Source organism: Gopherus evgoodei, chromosome 1 (genome assembly GCF_007399415.2).
Source record: "Gopherus evgoodei ecotype Sinaloan lineage chromosome 1, rGopEvg1_v1.p, whole genome shotgun sequence".
NCBI classification, from domain to species: Eukaryota; Metazoa; Chordata; order Testudines; family Testudinidae; genus Gopherus; species Gopherus evgoodei.
Window position 1 is genome coordinate 338,227,388 of NC_044322.1, and position 24,538 is coordinate 338,251,925.

Genomic DNA, 24,538 nt, shown 5'->3' on the forward strand with positions numbered 1-24,538 from the left:
ACAGCCTAAATCTCCCCCATTTGCAGATTAATTGGCTGATTGGGTCCAGCTGGCTTAACTCAGCTCTTCACGGGTCATGGCTGCTCAAGCCCATAGCAACTTCTTAAACCCTTCCTGGCTGGGGCAGGTTTGTACACCCCAACAAACATGTTTAATGGAAAATGTTTGGTAACCTAAATGTAGGGATTTCTACTCACTCCCCCTATAACGGTTAGAAACATTTGGTGTCTGATCCTGTAAAGTGGCGAGTCCCCTTAACGCTCACTAAATTCAATGGGAATGTACTTACTTTGATGTATCAGCAGTGAATGCTGTCTATGCCACCAGCACAGTTACATATGTTAAGATTCCACAATCTCAATATTCAGATATTTACATAAAGGATTGTTCAATAAATTCTCAAACACCCACCAGTAAAATAAAGATGAAAGCCCCTCCACAGCCTGTAGCCCCTCTCCCCTTCACATCTCCAAGCCACTCATTCACAGCATGGCTGGCGCTTTAAATGAAGGATATCCAGCTTCCCGGAAGACTACACAGGACCACCTGATGAAGCAACATATAGAGTGACCAGATGTCCCAATTTTATAGGGACAGTCCCGATATTCAAGGCTTTGTTTTATATAGGTGCCTATTATTTATATAGGTGCATCCTAGAATACTCAAGGAGCTGACCGAGGATATATCTGAGCCATTAGCAATTATCTTTGAAAAGTCACAGAAGACGGGAGACATTCCAGAAATTGGAAAAGGGCAAATATAGTGCCCATCTATAAAAAGGGAAATAAGGACAACCCGGGGAATTACAGACCAGTCCACTAAAATTCTGTACCTGGAAAGATAATGGAGCAAATAATTAAGCAATCAATCTGCAAACACCTAAAAGATAAGGTGATAAATAACAGTCAGCATGGATTCATCAAGAACAAATCATGTCAAACCTTCTTTGATAGGATAGCAAGCCTTGTAGATGGGGGCGGGGAGAAGCGGTAGATGTGGTGTATCTTGACTTTAGTAAGGCTTTTGATACTGTCTTGCATGACCTTCTCAGAAACAAACTAGGGAAATACAACCTAGATGGAGCTACTATAAGGTCAGTGCATTACTGGTTGGAAAATTGTTCACAGAGAGTAGTTATCAGTGGTTCACAGTCAGGCTGGAAGGCCATAATGAGTGGGATCCCACAAGGATCGGTTCTGGGTCCGGTTCTGTTCAATATCTTCATTGGTGATTTAGATAATAGCATATAGAGTACACTTATAAAGTTTGCAGATGATACCAAGCTGGGAGGGTTTGCAAGTGCCTTGGAGGATAGGATTAAAATTCAAAATGATCTGGACAAATTGGAGAAATGGTCTAAAGTAAATAGGATGAAATTCAATAAGGACAAGTACTCCACTTCAGAAGGGACAATCAGTTGCACACATACAAAATGGGAAGTGACTGCCTAGGAAGAGTACTGCAGAAAGGGATCTGGAGGCTCTTCCCAGGAATAAACTATACCTAGCTATGAAAAGTAGCAAACCCTTTCAGAATAAAGGTAGGTTTGGGGAGGGCAGAAACAAACTGCAATTAGCTGAAAAGTGCAGCACAAACCCTTTAGGAAGAAGGTTGGTTCAGGAAGGACAGAACTGGGACTAGCGGCAAAGAAAGCTGCATGAAACGTCAGCAAAATCATAGGCCTTGGGAAAGCAGAACTATACATTTAACTATAAGTCTTGAGAGGAGGTAGGTAAAAAAAATGTCCCAAGAAGGTGAAAAGCCTGAAGAACCTGCTGTAATAGATTGAGACTGAGGCCTTGGCTACACTGGAGAGTTGCAGCGCTGGTAGTGGCTTTACAGCACTGCAAGTTACTCACCGTCCACACTTGCAAGGCACATACAGCGCTGTATCTCCCTGGATACAGCGCTGGCTGTACTCCTCCTCTGCCTGGGGAATAACGACTGCAGCGCTGGTGATGCAGCGCTGCTCCACCAGTGTGGCCACCAAAAGCGCTGTTATTGGCCTCCAGAGGTATTCGGAGGTATCCCAGAATGCCTGCTCAGCCACTCTGCTCATCAGTTCAAACTCTACTGCCCTGGCCTCAGGTGACCTGCCCTTTAAATGCCCCAGGAATTTTAAAAATCCCCTTCCTGTTTGCACCCTTCCGTCCCCTTCCCACAACCCACGGCGCCAAAATGGGACAAGGTGCTCTATGGGATAGCTCCCCATAATGCACCACTCCCAACAGCGCTGCAAATGCTGCCACACTGCAGCACTGGTAGCTGTCAGTGTGGCCACATTCCAGTGCTTTGCCTACACAGCTGTACAAAGACAGCTGTAACTCCCAGCGCTGCAGACCTCCAAGTGTAGCCAAGGCCTAAGTAAATAAAACTTCAGCATCAGAGTTTTTTGGTGCATAAGAAAGTGTCTGGTAATTAGTAAGACACAAGGGAGGATGCCTTTGCCACCAGTGGATAGAGGACTACAGATGTTCACACACCTCCTTCCCAAACATATCAAAAAAGGGTTTAGAGCATGTCTGAAAGGTAAAGAGATCTGGTTTGGGGCAGTGGGGAATACATTTCAGAGTATATGGATCTGCACAGAGAATGCACATCTGGCTGCAGGGCCGCCCGGAGAGGGGGGCAAGTGGGGCCTTCACTCGCTCCGGGTCCCGGAAAACTCTCGTGGGGCCCGGGCCCCCAGAGCTTCTTCCACTCCCGGTCTTCGGCAGTGGGGGGTCCTTCCGCTCCAGCGGGGCGGAAGGACCCCACACCGCCGAACTACCGCCGGAGCGGGACCCACCGCTGAAGTGCAGCCAGGTCTTCAACGGTAATTCGGCAGCGGGGGGGTCCTTCCGCTCCGGGACCCACTGCCGAAGTGCCCTGAAGACCTGCAGTGGGGGTCCCCCGCCGCCGAAGAGCCGGCTGCACTTCGGCGGCGAGTCCTGCTTTGGCGATAATTTGTCGGTGGGAAGCCCCGCCGCGGGCCTTCGGGGCACTTCAGTGGCGGGTCCCGGAGCGAAAGGACCCCCCCACCGCCGAATTACTGCCAAAGTGGGGGCCCCCCGCCACTGAAGACCCCAGACCCCGAGTCCTCTGAGAGGCCCTGTCTGGCTGTTCATTTTATAACGAGAAAGCTCTAACTTAATTAATTGCTACAGTGGCAATATGGCTCAAGGAGAAAGATGGCCTCTCAAATAACTTTGTCCACAGTTTGTGACAAAGTGAACTGTCACAGGGAGAAATGTGCTTTAAGAAGCTGGACTTATTCTCCTCTTTGATCTAGTATTTTTCTTTAAGAGAAGGACATCAGACAGACTGCCTTAGAAAGCTGCTTCCTACCTTAAGATTAGACCTACAATGTGAATCTGCCAGTTTCACCCACTGGTACCCTTTTTAGCAATGTATGCTGCCACAGGGTGGAATTTGATGCTCTGTTATAATATAGGCTCATTTAACTCTCAGCAAGAGCTAAGAAGGGCAGTAACAGAGGATGGTACTATACTTAAAGATCTTTAGGCATCCTCCTGCAGAGGAGAAGACTGGGCATTCTGAGTACCCAGTTCTCATGGAAAACTGGAATTGGATCTAGCTTTGTGAGTCTGCTGGTGTAATACAGTTAAAACACACAGGTGTTCATCTGCATTGTTTCCTCCCCACCTTTACACTGGTTAAAATTCCACAACCCCAATATGCAAATATTTATATAATGGATTGTTCATTTAAGTTCCCAAACACCCACCAGAAAAAGAGAAACAAAATCCCCTCCACAGTAAGCTTTCTCAACCCCCAAACCACCCCCTGCCTAACTGCCTTAGAGGTGATGAGCTTGATAGCATGACTGGAAGGTAAACAGCTCTGGGTTTGAGACAGGTTGGGATAACAGACTTCAGAGTCTAGGGCCCATCACAGAGAATGTCCTACCAATTGTTTGACCCCCGTTGATAATAAGTAAGTTTTAGCTCTCATGCTTTTGTAAGCAGAGTCAGGATGAGCTCTACCCTGACATCTGATGGTGAATTATAGAGAATGTGGAAAAGAATTTCAGAGGCTGATCGTGTTTGCATAGGACACCCACTCCACCTAGCATAGCCCACAGCAGCCTAAAATGGTTACTTTCACAGCTGTGGGATCCCCAATTTCTTTGTTATTGGGGCAGGAGGAATAAAGTGTTGTCACCCTGATTAAGTAAATGAGGAACTACGAAACTCTTTTATGATAAAGGGTTTCACTATCAACTAAATAGCACTTGCTAGACAAGGGACATGGGTTCCAAAACCCAGTGAATTGAGAGAGGTTGGGGATAGGTAGTTGTACCTGGTGGTGTAGGTGCCTTGTGTGTGAGCTAGAAGCACTAGTTCCACCTACTTCACTCTCCACTGTGGAATATTAGAGTTGATTTTTGATTCCCTTAAGAATCTAGATACAGGTTACTGAGCTGAACTCACTTTGGGCTAATGGTGCACTAGCACTGGGGCTCCCCTTTTGTGAGCTGGAATGGTTGAGCTGAGAGCACTGAGTACTGTGCTAACTAGTGGGGGAGCCTGAAGCTATACTGTGGAGCAGAGCAGCTGGCAGAGTGGAGTGGAGCAGTTGTAGAGCCACAGAGTGAGCAGAGCTGAGCAGTTGTGGGGACAGCTGGAGTGGATCATGGGACAGCTGGTGGAGCAGAGCAGCTGGCAGAGCGGAGCAGCTGTGGGATGGGTGGAGCGGCCCACGGAGCAAACGGAGCTGAGCAGTTTGTGGGGACGGCTGGAGTGGATCACGGGACGGCTAGTGGAGCAGAGCAGCTGGCAGACCGGATTGGAGCAGTTTGTGAGGACGGCTGGAGGAGCAGAGTGGAGTGGCTGGTAGAGCTGAGCAGTTCGTGGAGAAGGCGGAAGCAGAACTCCACGGAGAGGCAGGGCAGTTGGCCCCGGACCACGTAAGGTGCCCCTTTCTACTCAGGCTGGGTGGAGGGGACCTCTGCAGATAGATTCTCGAACTCTGGGGCTGCACTGACCCGGGACAGAGACTTTTGGATTGTGGGACTTTTGGGACTGTGGGTGATCTTTGGGTTGCTGGACTCTAGGGACATTTGGGGTATTGGACTTTGGAGTCTTGGGGTGATTTGCGGATTGCTGGACTCAAGAGCCCAGGGAAAAGGACACAGCCCAATTTCCTGGGGTGGGTCTTTGCTCACGGTTTGGTCTATGAACTCTAATTAAGGTGTTTTCCCAATTTAATGCTTGTTGTTTATCTCATGTAATTAAACCTTTTCTGCTACACCAAGACTCTGTGCTTACGAGAGAGGAATTATTGCCTCTTCGAGGCGCCCAGGGGTGTGTGTAAGATTTTCCCAGGTCACTGGGTGGGGGCTCGAGCTGGTTTTGCATTACATTGTAGGGAAGGGACCCCTATGTATTGAACCTGGCCCTTGCTCCTATCAATTCGGCCTGGCAGAAGGGTTACACTTTCACTGTGGCAATGTGACTCAGGGTCTGAGATGGGTTTCCCAAGTAAACTTCTCCATTGCCATTTAGTGCTTTAGAAATTGTAACCTCCAGTTGTAGTTTGCCAGCTGCTGCAGCTCTAGACTGAACCTCTGAGTGGCCCTACTAAACAGACTACAACCATAATGGCTATCAAAGCCCTCTGACTCTATTTCCCAGCATGCTTGGCATTAGGGAGGGGGGGACAGAAGCAACGAGAAACTCCTGCTGAGGCCCATAAGAAGGGTTCTGCATGGGGCAAGCATTTCACTGGATCACTGACAAGCCAGGGCTGCACAAACCCCAGTGAGCAGACTGTCTGACACTAAAGCAGTTGTGGGCAACCTGCAGCCCGTCAGGATAATCCATTGGCGGGCTGCAAGACCGTTTGTTTACGTTGACCGTCCGCAAGCACAGCCGCCTGCAGCTCTCAGTGGCTGCGGTTCACTGTCCCTAGCCAACGGGAGCTGAGGGAAGAAACACAGGCTGCGGGGACATGCTGCCCACTGCTTCCCGCAGCTCCCATTGGCCAGGAACAGCGAACCATGGCCACTGGGAGCTGTGGGCAGCTGTGCTGCCGGACAGTCAGTGTAAACAAACTGTCTCACGGCCTGCCATCGGATTACCGTGATGAGCCGCATGTGCCCCATGGGCCACAGGTTGCCCACCACTGCTCTAAACAAAGAGGAAAAGAATTTAGTTTCAGTTTTGGAAACTGGGAAAGAGACAACACAGCTCAGGGAGTCCCTGTTAAACTCCCACTCCCCCCAGAGAGTTAAGCTGCATGGATCAGGCTGTTCCAGCAACTGCAGTCACCAGCTCCCAGCAAAGGGAGAGAGACAGAGAGAGATCTGATCCAGCACTGACCACTTAGAGCCAGCTGAGATGCAAGAAGGATTCTAGACCAGGAGAACCAGTGAGGCCAACTGGAGTCAGGAGGGGGTGAAAAAGATAAAGATGACTTTTATTTAAGCTGATCAATGCTATAGGGCAGCAATACTGCTTCTCGAGACTTGAAACCTCAGCCTACCATCCACCTCAAGAAGGTGCCAGGGAGGGAGCTTGGAGCTGGAGGATTGGGGATTGATAAGAAGTGGGGAACTGTACTAGTTAACTGTAACCCTTTCCTTCTCCATATTATGTTTTCCTGTTCCCAATAAAGTCCCCCATTCTTATAATGTTGGTTTGGGTGTGTAATTGCTTTGCTGGGATTTCTTTTGTTTATTTTGTTGCCCCTCATGTGCTGGACCTTACACTCTTGCCAGCTAGTAGTATATGATTATACTACAGTACTCCCTGTGTCCATGGCACTATAGGGCATCACCTTGGGCAGAGGTGCCAGGGACCAGAAAATAACCCAGGATCTGACCACATGAGAGGGATAATGCCATTTCAAATCTTGGTGTTAGCAAGCAGCTGGGATGAAGACAGGGGAAAAGGCTTGAGCCACATCGTGAGGAAGGGCAACATAAAGTTTAGCCCTAACATGAATCGTATCTGAAACCTTGCAGAAGGCATTCTCAGTACCTGTTTGGGTAAATCCTGCCATGTGCACTGTATAATATTTGCATTATGCTAGTCACTTGTCAGAATTTGACAGGTTCAAAGGAAACAACTGTTAAGTTTATTGCTAGCATGGAGGAAATTTTTTTTAACTTCTGTAGACTCAAAAGAATTATAAACTATATGTTGCAAGGCTTTTTGTGATGATAAAAAGAAAATGATTGTTTAGCTGTGACATTTGTCAGCTATAATATACCAGCTTTCAGAAAGCTGTGTGGGTTTTTTCTTAGACATATGGCAACATTTGGAGGTTTAAAGTGTTGAAAAGTCTAGGCAGGGAAAACACGGACATTTTAATAAAGGTTCCAGAGAACATGAGCACCTGTTCACAAATTAAAGGAACAAAGAATGGTGAACTGAAGAAAACTGAAACAAACCATAGCCTTCATTGCTTACTCTTTAATGTACAATCATAACTTGATCCTAGTTTAAATGCATAATGATTATTTGAGGCATCTACTTTTTGCATCTCATTCCAAAACAGATTAACACCTGGAAAAAAAACATTATCTAATCAAGACTTTAAGCAAATTCAAAACAGGATTTCACATGTTTTGTGTAATAAGTGGGGTGGGTAGCATTTAACATAAGAGAACTCTTAGATTTTCATCAGCTAAATGGGAAACTATTGCTGGTAGATCTTTGTAATGACTTCAATTTTAAGTTGTTATATTGGAATCCAAAGGAATTTAAAGCAATACTTTTTTGAAATAGTTTTTAGCAGCAAGGGCAGCAGAAAAGATACAATAAAAGTTTCTCCACAGTAATGGAGGCTATGTAAATTGGCTTACCTCGTACAAGGCACTTCCTTCTCTGAATCTGATCATAAATCAATAATGCAATCAGCATTGCAGGACAGTAGGTCAAAAAAGCAGGTATTTAAAAAAAAAAAAGCTTTAATTGGATAACCTGTCAAGATTCGCAAATTCTCAGTGTCCAAGCACTGCAGTACAAAAGGGACACACTGGGAGGATAAAGGACAAATGCTACACATAGTGCAGATTGGACAGAGACACCAGAGAGAGAGACATTAGAAGATAATAAGGTTATAAATAAGTCAACATGGATTTGTCAAGAATAAATCATTTCAAACCAACCTAATAGCTTTCTTTGACAGGGTAACAAGCCTTGTGGAGAGGGAGGAAGTGATAATGTGGTATATCTTTACTTTAGTAAGGATTTTTATGCTGTCCTGCACAACCTTCTCATAAACACACTAGGGAAATAAAGTATCAGAGGGTAGCCGTGTTAGTCTGGATCTGTAAAAGCAGCAAAGAATCCTGTGGCACCTTATAGACTAACAGACGTTTTGGAGCATGAGCTTTCGTGGGTGAATACCCACTTCCTCAGATGCATGTAATGGAAATATCCAGGGGCAGGTATATATATGTGTGCTAGCAAGCAAGCTAGAGATAACGAGGTCAGTTCAATCAGGGAGGATGAGGCCCTGTTCTAGCAGTTGAGGTGTGAAAACCAAGAGAGGAGAAACTGCTTCTGTAATTGGCAAGCCATTCACAGTCTTTGTTCAATCCTGAGCTGATGGTGTCAAATTTGCAGATGAACTGAAGCTCAGCAGTTTCTCTTTGAAGTCTGGTCCTGAAGTTTTTTTGCTGCAGGATGGCCACCTTAAGGTCTGCTATAGTGTGGCCAGGGAGGTTGAAGTGCTCTCCTACAGGTTTTTGTATATTGCCATTCCTAATGTCTGATTTGTGTCCATTTATCCTTTTCCGTAGAGACTGTCCAGTTTGGCCGATGTACATAGCAGAGGGGCATTGCTGGCATATGATGGCGTATATTACATTGGTGGATGTGCAGGTGAATGAACCAGTGATGGTGTGGCTGATCTCGTTAGGTCCTGTGATGGTGTCGCTGGTGTAGATATGTGGGCAGAGTTGGCATCGAGGTTTGTTGCATGGATTGGTTCCTAATGCCACAGCACAACTGGCTGCTGAGCTCTGTGCCTTTATACTTACACACAACTATTTCAAATTTGATGACAATATATATCTCCAGATCAGTGGCACTGCTATGGGCACCCGCATGGCCCCACAATATGCCAATATCTTCATGGCCGACCTGGAACAACGCTTCCTCAGCTCTCGTCCACTCACACCCCTTCTCTATCTACGCTACATTGATGACATCTTCATCATCTGGATCCATGGGAAGGAGACTCTGGAAAAATTCCACCATGATTTCAACAGCTTCCACCCCACCATCAACCTCAGCCTGGACCAATCTACACGGGAGGTCCACTTTCTTGACACCACGGTGCAAATAAGTGATGGTCACATTAACACCACCCTATATCGAAAACCCACCGACCGCTATGCCTACCTTCATGCCTCCAGCTTCCATCCCGGGCACATCACACGATCCATTGTCTACAGCCAAGCACTGAGGTACAACCGCATCTGCTCTAACCCCTCAGACAGAGACCAACACCTACAAAATCTCCACTAAGCATTCTCAAAACTACAATACCCGCATGAGGAAATAAGGAAACAGATCAACAGAGCCAGACGTGTACCCAGAAGCCTCCTACTGCAAGACAAACCCAAGAGAGAAACCAACAGGACTCCACTGGCCATCACATACAGCCCCCAGCTAAAACCCCTCCAACGCATCATCAAGGATCTACAACCCATCCTGGACAATGATCCCACACTTTCACAGGCCTTGGGTGGCAGGCCAATCCTTGCCCACAGACAACCTGCCAACCTGAAACATATTCTCACCAGTAACTGCACACCACACCATAATAACTCTAGCTCAGGAACCAATCCATGCAACAAACCTCGATGCCAACTCTGCCCACATATCTACACCAGCGACACCATCACAGGACCTAACGAGATCAGCCACACCATCACTGGTTCATTCACCTGCACATCCACCAATGTAATATACGCCATCATATGCCAGCAATGCCCCTCTGCTATGTACATCGGCCAAACTGGACAGTCTCTACGGAAAAGGATAAATGGACACAAATCAGACATTAGGAATGGCAATATACAAAAACCTGTAGGAGAGCACTTCAACCTCCCTGGCCACACTATAGCAGACCTTAAGGTGGCCATCCTGCAGCAAAAAAACTTCAGGACCAGACTTCAAAGAGAAACTGCTGAGCTTCAGTTCATCTGCAAATTTGACACCATCAGCTCAGGATTGAACAAAGACTGTGAATGGCTTGCCAATTACAGAAGCAGTTTCTCCTCTCTTGGTTTTCACACCTCAACTGCTAGAACAGGGCCTCATCCTCCCTGATTGAACTGACCTCGTTATCTCTAGCTTGCTTGCTAGCACACATATATATACCTGCCCCTGGATATTTCCATTACATGCATCTGAGGAAGTGGGTATTCACCCACGAAAGCTCATGCTCCAAAACGTCTGTTAGTCTATAAGGTGCCACAGGATTCTTTGCTGCTTTTAGGGAAATAAAGCCTATAGAGCTATTATAAGGCAGGTGCATAACTGGTTGGAAAACTGTTCCCAGATAATAGTAATCAGCAGTTCACAGTCAAGCTGGAAGGGCATATCAAGTGGGGTCCCGCAGGGATCTGTGCTGGGTCCCATTCTATTTAATATCATCATACATTATATAGATAGTGGCATACAGAGTACACTTATAAAGTTTGTGGACAATGCCAAGCTGTGAGAGGGGTTTGAAGTGCTTTGGAGGATAGGATTAAAATTCAAAATGATCTGGACAAACTGGAGAAATGGTCTGAAGTAAATAGGATGAAATTCAATAAGGATGAATACAAAGTACTCCACTTACGAAGGCACAATCAGTTGCTCACATACTAAATAGGAAATGACTGCCTAAGAAGGAGTACTGCAGAAAGGGATCTGGGGGTCATAGTGGATCACAAGCTAAATATGAGTCAACAGAGTAACGCTGTTGCAAAAAAAAAAAAAAGGCAAACATAATTCTGGGATGTATTAGCAGGAGTGTTGTAAGCAAGACACAAGAAGCAATTCTTCCACTCTACTCCTGCTGATAAGGCCTCAGCTGGAGTATTGTGTCCCATTCTGGGTGTCACATAGCAGGAAAAATTTGGACAAATTGGAGAAAGTCCAGAGGAGAGCAACAAAAATGACTAAAGGTCTAGAAAACATGACCTATGGGGATAGATTGGAAAAAAATGGGTTTGTTTAGTTTGGAGAAGAGAAAACTGAGGGAGGGGATATGATAACAGTTTTCAAGTACATGAAAGGTTGTTATAAGGAAGAGGGTGAAAAATTGTTCTCATTAACCTCTGAGGTTAGGACAAGAAGCAATGGGCTTAAATTGCAGCAAAGGAAGTTTAGGTTGGATGTTAGGAAAAAATTCTTAACTGTTAGGGTGGTTAAGCACTGGAACAAATTATCTAGGGAAGTTGTGGAATCTCCATCATTGGAGGTTTTTAAGAACAGGTTAGACAAACACCTTTCAGAAACGGTCTAGTTTTTTTACTTAATTTTGCCTTTAGTGCAGGGGACTGGACTAGATGACCTATTAAGGTCCCTTCTAGTCTACTCTTCTATGATTCTATGATTATTTATTTGTATTACCATAGCTCCTAGGAGCACCAGTCATGGACCAGGACCCCATTGTGCTAAGTCCCTGCCCCAAGGAGCTTACAATCTAAGTATAAGACAAGAGATAGATGGAGACAGACGGGGAGTACAAGTTAAATAATAAGACAAGACAAACATCTGCCACCTACAGCCTAGAAGTCTAAGACCCATGTCCACAAGTGACCAGATAACAGGGAACAAGCCCATTTATAACAAGTAGCACAGCAAAGCAATGGAGCCTCCTCAGACTAGAGCAACAGAAAATGCAGTTCACTGAGACTTTACTGGCATGACAAGCTATTAAAAGTGTTGTTAAAGTGACAGACACCCCACACCCCCAGCTGTCTTTCATGGATGGGTCTGATGTATCTAGGGTACGGTTACACCTTTTGTTTGGGGTTTTATCTCCTGTGTCCATTCCTGGTTTGGGGACACGTTGTTATGTAGTCCAATGCCATCTCACATGTATCTCTCCTTTCTCACAGTCATTTTTCCTCATCCCTTTTTGATGAGAAGTCTTATGATTCTTGATGATTTGAAGGAAGTATTTTCTTCTTGCTCTTCATATTTTAGACACGGGAATAGGAAGTGTCAGCAGTCAGGGAGGCACATGGTGGCCAACCACTGTTTTCCAGTTCCATTTTTCCACCTACTATTTCTCTTCGCAGCTTTCCCAACTGCTAGTGGGCCAGAGAAGGGCATACTGATATCAGCCACCTAGCTCATGACATGTCCCTCACTCTAATAGTGACACACCAGCATGGAATGATCAGAGACCCAGGCAGTGCGGAAACCTCACAAGCAGAAACAGCACCATGGACCACACAAACTCAAGCCCCACACAAAGGAGATAATCAGCATGTATTTTGGTTTTAGGGGGTCAATCCTCCCACCATCTGATTGAAAGGCTATTCTGCCTCTGTGAGGCCACAGCAGCAGATGCCACACAATGCTAAATTCACTCATCATTCTTGATATGCACCAAGGGCCTAGATGTCAGGTATGTGGCCAAGATCTGTTTCCTGACATACTCAGTAGCCAGCACATACTGCTGATAGGACCTTGCAAGAGTTTTGCATTGTACTTTCTTGTAGAATCACGACCCTCTCCCCATGCACTCTAGCAGCTGAAGGCCTCAAGCCTGTGCTTCTGGTCTATGTTCTGCCCCCATTTCCCCACAATCTCCTGACACTGCTACAGTCTGTGTTTGCACAACTGGGCCTGACCTATGCAGGCCCATCCCCTCATGCCCAACAGTTATTTACTTAAGTTGTTCAGTTTGCAGGGTACGTAGCTGGAAGCTATTCCTGTGAATGTGACCCAGAATACAGTTACTTATGACAAAGCAAGATGGGGGCATGGGAGGAAAGCAGCATTTCTTTGGGTGCTTGAGAAGCAGAATACATTTTCAGTTTACATACATAGCTCTAAATTGTCCACTTTATTATAAGTTAAATAAACAAGCTTCTGTTCCAAACTCAGTGTTTTCTTTATTAATGCAGTCCCTAGTTTTGCAGGAGGCTAAAGCCCATCCTACGATCTCACCTCAGTTGTCAATGCCCATGGGTGGTCAGGGTTTGGGGACTTTCTTCCTCTGGACATTTATTGAGACTGGCGGAAAGTGAGATGAAGAAATTCCTGATATATTGACTTGGGTTTCTTATATAAATACTGAGGAGGTTTGGTGGGGAGAAGGTTGTGACTGTGTTCCCTTTCTCTTCAATAAGATTCCTGTGTTCCTTATTCCATTGGCGAGTGGAGAAGAACTTGTGAAGGTTGACTAAGGCGTTAATTTTAGCTTTGAGAAAAATAAAGTAAGACTCTAGGCAGAGGCATGAGACTTTGTTGTTTTAGTTATTTTCAATATAGGACCCCTAAAAATTTTGAATCTCACACTTGTAGCTGCCATTTGCACCCCTGACGGAAAGGCTGCACTTCTAATACAGCATATGACTGTGGAAAGGAGTACAAGTGTGGCATATGAACATGAGACAAAGGCAACCATACATTACAAACAACTAAAGCATTATTAGTCATGGAGAATAACTGAGAACATAAACCTGCTCATGAAGTGAAATATTTAATTTTCATTGTAAATTTCAGCTCCTTTCTCTACCAACCACCAGGAAAGCCCACAATGGGAGTTTGGAAAATCAAGTATCTTCAACACATCAAGACAGCAGAATTGACACAACTGTGGGCCACTCGTCCTAAAAGCATTCCATGTCAGTTTGATTTCCTAATGATATATACTCAATGTTCAAGTTAATGTATAAGTTAGTTTGCAGAAACAGAAGGAGTCTGGTTTTGAAAGAGTCAGATAATAATTGTGTTAGATATTCTTAATGAACTTAAAGATGGGACGATGAAGAGGATAACTAGTATTATGTCATCACAATGATTTATTTCTGGATACTTTGTGTAGGAAGGCACAAGATTGGTTGTGTACAGTAAATGTTAAGCTTGTAACATGAACTAGTTTTAATTAATATAAACTACAGCTATGCTTTACACTAAAAAAAAGTGTTAAAAAACAATGAAGAAGCAGTTAGGATAATTACCAGCATGTGAGGAGCTATTTAAAATACTCATACTTTTCAGTATTCCTAAAACAATGAAAACTCTGAAGCAATTTCATTTTTTAAATTTAATAGGACTCCATAAGTTAGATTTCTATTGCTTTCCTCAAGATCATGATTTGATTAAGTCATTGATTCATCTTTGAGTAGAGTCCCTATGGGTGCCCCACTCGCCTTGGATCGGAGATTGTCAGTAGCAGTGCCTGTTCAGGCCCCACATGTGCCTCACACACCCCCTTGCTCTGCACTGAGGTTATATAGGGCTGCATGCGCAAACCACCCTCAGTTCCTTCTCAGTTGCCTTCAGCCTGAGATTGAGCATCCAGCTTGTTCAAATTAACTGTATTTAGATAGATAGTTTGGGATTGTTCTTCCTCCTTTGTTTGTGTTTTTTTCCTCATTTCAGGGGTTATTTTGGACTTTTATTACTGGGGTATGACAGGCAATAAACAATTGTTCTTTTTGCTGGAAATCCTTCCTCATTAGCAACAGACACTCCCAATGTTTTAAGTGTTTGAGGGACCATCGAAGTGTAAAATCAGCAGTGAACACTATATTTATGAAGATACAAATGTACTGACTTGTGCACGTGCAAGAAAAGCAACCACCATTAATGATGCAGGAATTAAAGTAAATGTTACCACTGAGTGGGCCAGTGATCTGGCTGTAAGAGAGAAAAAAAGTCTTAAAAGTTCGTTTAAACTCCAGCAAGTTAAATAATGAGATACAAAGGCAGCACCTACCCACTCCAGAAAAAACGTTCAGTTGTTGGATACCAGGCTTTTGAAACACATGAGAAGGCAAGAAATTGTCCCTAAGCTACAAGGGTACGTGGTCACAACCTCTGTTGACAAACACTGCATCCTGAACAATGCTTGTTGCTCAATGGAAGGGGCTCAGGGTCACTCCTTTCATTGTCTCTAACTGGGCAAGGAAGCTCTGAGGCTGTCCTACCAGGGGGCAGGAGTTCCCTTCTTCTGTGCTTACAATTACTGTCTCCTGGCTGGGGTGTGTAGGAGTTGCCAATGGGGAGAATAGGTTCAAAGGCTGCTTCTCTCCCATGCCTCATGACTGCCACTGCTCCTAGTAGTCCACAAAGAACCCTGCTCAGCATCCCCTTGCTGGGCCTGGTGAAAGATCAGTGCTCTAACTGATCCTCCAGACAGGTCTGCTGGCATACAGAAGAGTAGAAGGAACAGGGGTAGCAAAATCAGGGATGCATAGAGATGTAAGGGCATATGACTTTGGGTGTGTGTGTGGATGGTCGGGGGGTGGGGGAGACAGTGGCAATAATTTTGGCAGAATATGCAAGAGGGAAGAAAAGGAGCATGAAAAATAAAATACACGTGATAAGGGAGAGGCAATGCTGTGACGCGAGACTCAGAAGAAGGGAGTGATTGGCTCACAGTTGGACTGAATGAGAACGAATAAGGACAGTGAACAAAGTGTGTGAATGGGGAATAAAACGGATTGTGGCTCATAAGAATTAAGCTTATGTTCAGTCAAGCCTGATATTCTGCATGCAGGGAAAAAATCAAAATATTGCTGACCAATGAAACTGAATGCTGAGTCTTCCCTGTTGTGTATGTTCACTACACTGTGGATATGCTATTGATTTTATAAATTACCATTTGGGATTAAATTTGCCAGTGAAATATTCCAGAAGTCAAATAAGATATTTGGTGACATTCACTGGGTATTAATTTATGATGCAGCTGATGAAGCAAAGCATGACAGTAGTCAGAAACGTGCTTAGGATGACCAGATGTCCCAATTTTATAGAGACATTTCCAATTTTGGGGTCTTTTTCTTATATAAACTCCTATTACCCCCCACCTTCTGTCCCGATTTTTCACACTTTTCTGTTGGGTCATCCTAAATGTACTGCAAAGTGCAGAAGAGGAAAACATTCCATTTAATGAAGGTAAAATACAATACAAAGATGCTACAATAAAATTTAACCCCATGCATTTCGATTCCACAGGGGATAAGACTTGATCAAAGAAAGTTTACAGGCAGCCATAGTTTATATGCCAATTCCTGCAATCAGAGTGACTTTACTGTGATTAGTAGGTATTTTTTCCTTTTAAAATATTAATTTTCACAAGCACGGGAAGGAAAATAAGTGACATCTCTCTGAAATGGAAAGAATCCCCCTCCCAAAAAAGGGAATATCATTGATATATTGATGACATCTGAAGCTACTACAAGTTCAAAGAGACCAGTGGAGGCTCAAGTTCAAAGAGACCAGTAAGAAGGCTGTTATCTTCCATTTAGGTTTCCTTCAGTCTCTTGGCAACTTCCGTTTAAGAAGCTGTATAACTTGCCCAGAAGGCAATTAGACACGTACTGCTTCACTGGAAGATATTTTTTGGCCAGAAAAAGACCTGAATCCCATTTTGACATGACAGTGATTGCAACAGCGAGATAAACTGCTCCTATGCATATCTCAACACTCCAGTTAGAGCACAGTTAGGGTAAAACTATCATTCAGAGATCTCTCGACCCTGGGCAAACTTGATCCTTTATTCACTTGTGTAGCAATATGACATTCCATCCTAGCACTTCAAATTGCTTCACCAATATGTAGGTGAATTAAAGTTCACAACATCTGTGTTGTGTAGATATATGTTATACCCACCATAAAGATAGGAACATCTAGACAATGTGTGACTTGCCCCAAATTTCAAAGTAACTCTGTAGTAGCGGTTGGAAAAGAACTCAGACTTCAAGATTTAGTTCTGAACCACCAGACCATCCTTCTTCCACAACTGTGTTGTTTCCTTTTTACCTTTTCCTGTTACAGTATTACTGTTGTAAAGAGAAAAACAGACATCAGCATACAGCCTAGTAAGGAAAAGCAATGCAATATAAAAAGTAGGCCAGCAAAGTTCCTTTTCGTTTTACGGTATAATAGCCTGAGAAGCTAGTAATCTAATTACTACAGTAAATTTGTTAAAAGCCTCCATGATGTACATTTGCTTTAAAAATATAAAATGAGTATAAAGGGTAAAAGTACCTAAAGTAATTAACTAAACCTACTAATGTTTTTATTTTAACAGCCTCACCAGGGGGATGTAAACGTTTCTCCAAATCTTTTTTCACTGCCTTAAGAAAGCAAAGAAATAATTGTTGTTACTAGCCCTGCAGTTGGATTTTCAACACCTCAGGTATTAAAGGTTCACTTATATAATCATCTTGTAAAGGTATAAATATAAAAAGAGATACAGAGGTTATTAGAAGGCACCTATCCAATCTTTTTCCAATTAAAATATCCTGAAACAGTTCTGAACATATCTAATGAGGACATGAAAGCTGTTCATTATTCTGTAATTTGTGAAAAAGGCAGGGTATTTTCAATATAAAAAGAAATGTATTTCCTCCTGTTGTATAACCCTAAAAGTAAGAGAAGGAGCTCTAAAAATTTCTACAAAGAGTCCATTTATAAAATACAAACTGGATAAGAAACAACTTTTCTTAGAAACAACCAAGGTCGAGGAAAAGAATCTCGCTTGATAGACGGTGGATTTTTAAGTTTAAGGAAATAGGTTATGTGAAGGACACACCAAATGGCACACAAGAGAGAGAGAGCGCAAGTGCTCACAACAATTTGTTACAAAACAGAGGTTCCTTACAGAGGCAGCAATGTTAGGCAATAAAAGCCCTGCCTGACATTGACTTGCTAATTAACAATTCATAGCTGATGAATTTTGGTTTGCCTGTGCAACCTATGTGGGCTTAAAGAGGTGTAAGTGCCACACAACGGAGCCCAAAAGGGATTATGTGTGGCATTGCCAGTGCACAAAGAGTCTATGGAGTGGGAAAACTGGGTAGGATGGAGGTAGGCCTGAGAGCAGTCATGCTAATTAGATCCAATAGGCAAACTAAAGAGCAGCCGCAATGGCAATAGGCCAAGCCACATCTCACTCTGCAGTGATAAAGAAGAGTCTTGGTGCACAACAGAGTAGCCAGTAAGCATCACAGACACTCTCCTGGAGCAGCACTTACAAGAAAATACATTTTATCTCTACACTGCAGCATACAGACTACCACTATAGATCTGGCTTTAGAAGCCCACACTTGCTGGATGTGCATCCTGCTTACAACAAACATGACACAACTACACCAGCCTAAATTACAAGTGGCAAGTTTCATTTGTGGCCAGATACAAGGCAATACAGGCCCTCAAAGATAACAGGTGGAGGACCTGGAGGATGGCTGCTGCCTTAGCTGGGTGACATTACTACATGCACAGGGCAAGCCCAGGTGTTTTGCCAATCAAAGTGGAAAATGGTTTCAGGCCCCCATCCCGTTCACCTAGAGTGGCTGAGCCAACCCCCCATTACCGCAGCAAAAGGCCAGCCAATCAGTGGAGCAAGGGGGGAAAAAGAATGCACAACACAGCAGTGTGGAGTGCCCAGGGTCACTACTCTGCTTTCTCGCTCCTAAAGCGAGCCCAGTATATGCTCAATAGATTGCTGATGTCCACCTGCAAAAATCCCACATGAATAACTAAAAGGGAATACTCTGTGTACTTAAACCAAAATCAAGCTGTGATTGGTCCCCAAATCCAACAATGAATCTGCACTTGTTTCCACTGCTCCATAAGTGGTTACAAATGGGGCTGCAGAGCACAAGGGTACAGTGCAGTAACATCCAGAGACATTGATCAGGATCACCGTTGTTCTAGGTGCTAGTGTGCAGAGAGGGCGACGTGGTTCAGTAAAATGGAATGGCTGTTGCAGGCAGCTGTATAAATAGCTACCTGTCTCCAGTAGATGAAGTGGTTAGTTCACAGACTACACTCTGCTTCCATCAACCACTGCAGCGTAGTTTCTCAGCGGCATTAGGAGAACACATCCTCAGTTTTCCATAAGACATCATACCATGCCAATGGTCTCCAATGCTCCTGCACAGCAGGGTGGATAGGGATCAATTATTTAAGAAATAAACAGATTTTTTATTCAAATTATAAATAAGCAACTCATGTTAAGGCTTAAACTTATGATGATCAATCTACAGTGGATGGGGAAGGGGTGCAGTGTGGGTAGTGGGTACAGCATGGGGAGGGAGTGATCTCCTTCCTCTGGGAGACCTTCCTTCCCAGTTGTTTCCCTCCCTCAAGAGTCTCTGACTGAGTCCTAATTAGCTTACTATTAGGCCCAGCTCCAGGTAGGAGAACTGAGGGGAGCTGTGTAAAAACAAAAAACTGGTGACAACTGCTCAGAGGAAGGATAATGGAAAGATTGCTGTATTCCAGCTCTGGGCAGGAAGCTGAGAGTTTCTTGCTTTAAAGGAAGATTCAGAGACTGTTTAGAGGAGAATCTCAACTCCAGGGGCAGGGACCAGAACCCTTGGTGATGAGATTTCATTTCTTGGTTGGTAGATTATTTGTTGAATAAAGAGGTATTCTCCCATACTGTCTTGAATTTATTGGTAGGCCCAGAGAGGAGGGATTAAGAGGGAGAATATATGTCATGACTGAACACAAGACGCCAGTAGAAAAATGAGATGCAAGTCCATTACGGCATCTAGTAATCAGCCAATCAGGCCAACCATAATCATTTTCAGGGCTGAAAGCAAACTATTCAAGCTTCACATGATTTTTGCTGATCTTTAAAAGGAAGTCAAGCCACTAAACTGGTGAAAGTTGGTGGCTAAGCAATTGGAACAAGAGTTTACTGAAGTGCTAAACCAGCTTTTGATGGCAGTAGCCTCTCTGCAGATGCAGAGAGAATATTTTCTTCATTTGGACTAGTTCATTCAAAGTTGAGAGCCCAGTTAGGAGTTGAAAAAGTTGGAAAGCTCATTATCTTCCAGTCTGTGCACAAAAGCAAAGAGGAAGGTGTTTAATATTTGAAGGATATGATGGTCAGAAACAAATCAATGAATTGAACTGCTTTGTTAATACAATTAATACTACTTTGATTTTTTTCTCATTTATCCAACATGATTAGGGCCATTTGATTTAATAAAAGAAATTAAATGCTGCTTTTGTCCATTTAACTTAATGCCAAATTTCATCCAAATGCAGATTGACATAGATCATGAGTATTTATTGCATAATTAGTTTCTAAAGTCATCCTTTTCCAACAAAATGGAATTAAGCAGAATAAATGTATATTAAGTGATATAACAAATGTTTATGGTTTATCCTTGTGGCTAGCAAGAAGTATCAAGCTAGTGTAAATTCTATATTTGGTTGTAAATAACCATAAACACATGTTGATTTTGTTGTAAATAACTATTAAAACATGTTGATTTGGTTATACAACCAACAAGAATAACTAAAAGTACAAATGAAAAACATGGAATCAGAGAAATGTAGGACTGGAAGGGACCTCAAGAAGTCCTCTAATCCAGACCCCCAGACTGATGCAGACCAAGCACACCTAGACCATCCCTCACAGATGTTTGTTTAAACTGTTCTTAAAAAACCTCCAATTACAGGGATTCCACAACTTCCCTGGTAAGATGTGACACAGAAGCCCATCTGTGATTCACTACTTTGTGTCAGCAGGTCTTGTCAGGCCTGACATATCATAACATCTAATTCACTGTTGTCATAATCTGTATCTAAAAGGTGGCATGTAAGATATCATTGGAAAACTAATAACTCACTGATCATTAACATTCATGCACAATGAGTGTGTACAAAGTTATGAATATGTGCTAGAATTATGTTCTTAAAATGTTTTGACAAGCAATCCCAAATAAGACCAGTCTGCCCTGGACAAAGGAATGTGTATTTGTTTGTCTGTCCAGACTGTTCATCAGGCAGAGACAATCAAGGTAAACAAAGCCACCAAGTGGGGGATAAGACAGCAATGCATCTATACCCCAGCAGGAGAGAGAAACTTTATCTGGGCTATAAAGGCAAGGGCTCTGAACCTCAAATGATAGGTAATTGAATCAACTGACTGTATACCATATTGCTGTATTACAAAAGTATATCAAGTAAGGTCTTTTCTGAAAGCTAACGATACACTGGTGATTAATATTGTGAAATGTATGTCTTAACACTATATAAGAAAATATGGATACTTAATAATATTATACTTTAAAGCCTGTGACCAAACACAGGGTGAAACAGGTGTTTGCATGGCACAGTTGTAGCTGTCATTGCAAGATACTTACATGCCAGATGCTCTAAAGAGTCATATGTCCCTTCATGCTTCAACTCCCATTCCAGAGGACATGCACCCATGCTGATGATGTGTTCTGCTCGATAATGATCCAAAGCAGTGCGGAGCGATGCATATTTGTTTTCATCATCTGAGTCAGATGCCACCAGCAGAAGGTTGATTTTTATTTTTTTGGGTGGTGGTGGTTCGGGTTCTGTAGTTTCTGCATCAGAGTGTTGCTCTTTTAAGACTTCTGAAAGCATGGTCCACACCTCGTCCCTCTCAGATTTTGAAAAGCACTTCAGATTCTTAAATCTTGGGTCGAATGCTCTAGCTATCTTTAGAAATCTCACATTGGAACTGTCTTTGCGTTTTGTCAAATCTGAAGTGAAAGTGTTCTTAAAACAAACAACGTGCTGGATCATCATCTGAGACTGCTATAACACGAAATATATGGCAGAATGTAGATCAAACAGAGCAGGAGTCATACAATTCTCCCCCAAGGAGTTCAGTCACAAATTTAATTAACGCTTTTTTTTTTAACAAGCGTCATCAGCATGAAAGCATGTCTTCTGGAATGGTGGTTGAAGCACGAAGGGGCAGATGAATGTTTAGCATATCTGGCATGTAAATACCTTGCAATGCCGGCTACAAAAGTGCCATATGAACACCTGTTCTTATTTTCAGGTGACATTGTAAATAAGAAGTGGGCAGCATTATGCCCCATAAATGTAAACAACTTATTTGTCTTAGCAATTGGCTGAACAAGAAGTAGGACTGAGTGGACTTGTAGGCTCTAAAGTTTTACATTGTTTTGTTTTTGAATGCAGTTATGCAACAACAAAGAAATCTACATTTGTAAGTTGCACTTTCACGATAAGAGATTGCACTACAGTACTTGCATGAGGTGAACTGAAAAAAGGTTTCTTTTATCATTTTTACAGTGCAAATATTTATAATAAAACTAATAATAATAAACTAAACCGAACAACTTTATATTCTGGGTTGTATTATTTAAAAATAATAAAACTAAACCGAACAACTTTGTATTCTGGGTTGTAATGTAAATCAATATATTTAAAAGCATAGAAAAACATCCAAAAATATTTAATACATTTCAATTGGTATTCTTGTCATAACATTTCTTCCCAGATCTGGACCTTAGCGTCCAAAATATGGGTGTTAGCATGAAAACCTCCAAGCTTAGTTACCAGCTTGGACCTGGTATCGCTGCCACCAGCTAGGGATTATACAGTGCCTAGCTCACTGTGGTCTCCCCAAAACCTTCCCTGGGGGACCCCCAGACTCAGATGCCTTGAGTCTTACAACAAAGGGAAATAACCCACTCCCCTTGTTTCCTTGTTTCTTCCTCCCAGGCTCCCCTCCCTGGACAACCCTAGGAGATTCCCTGCTTCCAGTCCTGGAAACACAAGTACCAAGAGATCTAATCTCTCTTCCCCCTCACCCAGAGGGTATGCAAAGTCAGGCTTAGTAAATCTAACACAAAGAGATTTTCCCCCCTGACTTCTTCCTCCCACCAATTCCCTGGTGAGCTGCAGACTCAATTCCCTGGAGTCCCCACTAAAGAAAACTCCAACAGGTCTTAAAAAGAAAGCTTTATATAAAAAGAATGAAAAAAGGACGTTAAAAATAGTCTCTGTATTAAGGTGACAATATACAGGGTCAATTGCTTAAAGGAAAAAAATGAATAAACAGCCTTATCCAAAAAGAATACAATTAAAACATTCCAGCAACTACACACATGTAAATACAAAAGAAAACAATATAAACCTATTGTCTTACTATCCTTGTACTTACAACTTGGAAACAGAAGATTAGAAAGCCAGGAGATAGAAAGATCACTCTCAGAGCCGAGAAAAGAACAGACCAAGAACAAAGGACTCACACCCAAAACTTCCCTCCACCCAGATTTGAAAAAGTCTTGTTTCCTGATTGGTCCTCTGGTCAGGTGTTTGGTTCCCTGTGTTAACCCTTTACAGGTAAAAGAACATTAACCCTTAGCTATCTGTTTATGACAATTCTATTGTTTAACAGTGTGATTAAAACAGCAATTAATCACAATTAATTTTAATCATAATTAATTTTTTGAGTTAATCGCATGAGTTAACTGTGATTTATCGACAGCCCTTCTTCTGATACATAACTCTCCTTATGAGTTACTAAGGCTATGTCTACACTACACTTTATGTCGGCATAATTTATGTCACTCAAGCGTGTAACTAAATTGTCGGCTTAGAACAGCTGCTTTAGAGAACTTAAAGTGGCACAGCTACATCAGTGCATCTGCACCGCTGTAAACTCTATAGTGTGGCTGTGTCCTAACATTTAATTGCCTAAGCATAAGACTGACCATATAAAGAACTGACATAGGCACTCACTGCTTTAGTATTACTCAATGAATCAACCACTAGGTGTCACTCAAATTTAAGGCAAATTCCTGCACACACAAAGACTATGATCATTTCATGACGTATCATTCTCATAAGAGTTGATTTTCACAGCATACACAGGAGGCTATGCTTTTAGCCAAAATACCTTTTGATAATCCCTTTTCAAAATGGGCTCTGTAATGTGTCTTAAACAAATGAAAGTGCCCCACATGCACCCCCAGAGCTGCATTCACAAAAACAGTAGTTGCAAAATATCTAGCATCTCACTTGCTAATTATGAGACCCAGAAAAATGTCTACTTTGGAAACAGCACCTTACAAAGACAATACAGAATACTACTATAGAATCAGAACATTAATGCCCAGTTGTCTGAACAGGTAATTCATGTATCAGAGTCTACACCAGATATTGGCAACCTTTGGCACGTGGCCTGCCAGGGTAAGCCCCCTGGCAGGCCGAGCTGGTTTGTTTACCTGCTGCATCCGCAGATTCGGCCGATCATGGCTCCCACTGGCTGCGGTTCGCTGCTCCAGGCCAATGGGGGTTGCGGGAAGTGATGAGGGCCAAGGGATGTGCTGGCTGCTGCTGCATAGTTTGAGTAAATGTGAAAGAGTGGACTAGGGCTTGAGGCCCCCTGCTGAAGGTCTCGGGGTCCTGCCACACCTGTCTCCCAGGAAAGATGCTTAATCTTCCAAGCAGCCTAGAGAGAGAGAGAGAGACTGTGCAGGAAAGCAGCCAATCAGTGGGAGGCTGCAAGGCGCTGGCCAATCAGAGGGTTGCAGACTAGTATAAAGGAACTGCAGTGTAGCCAAGAGTCAGTTCTTTGCTGGGGTCAC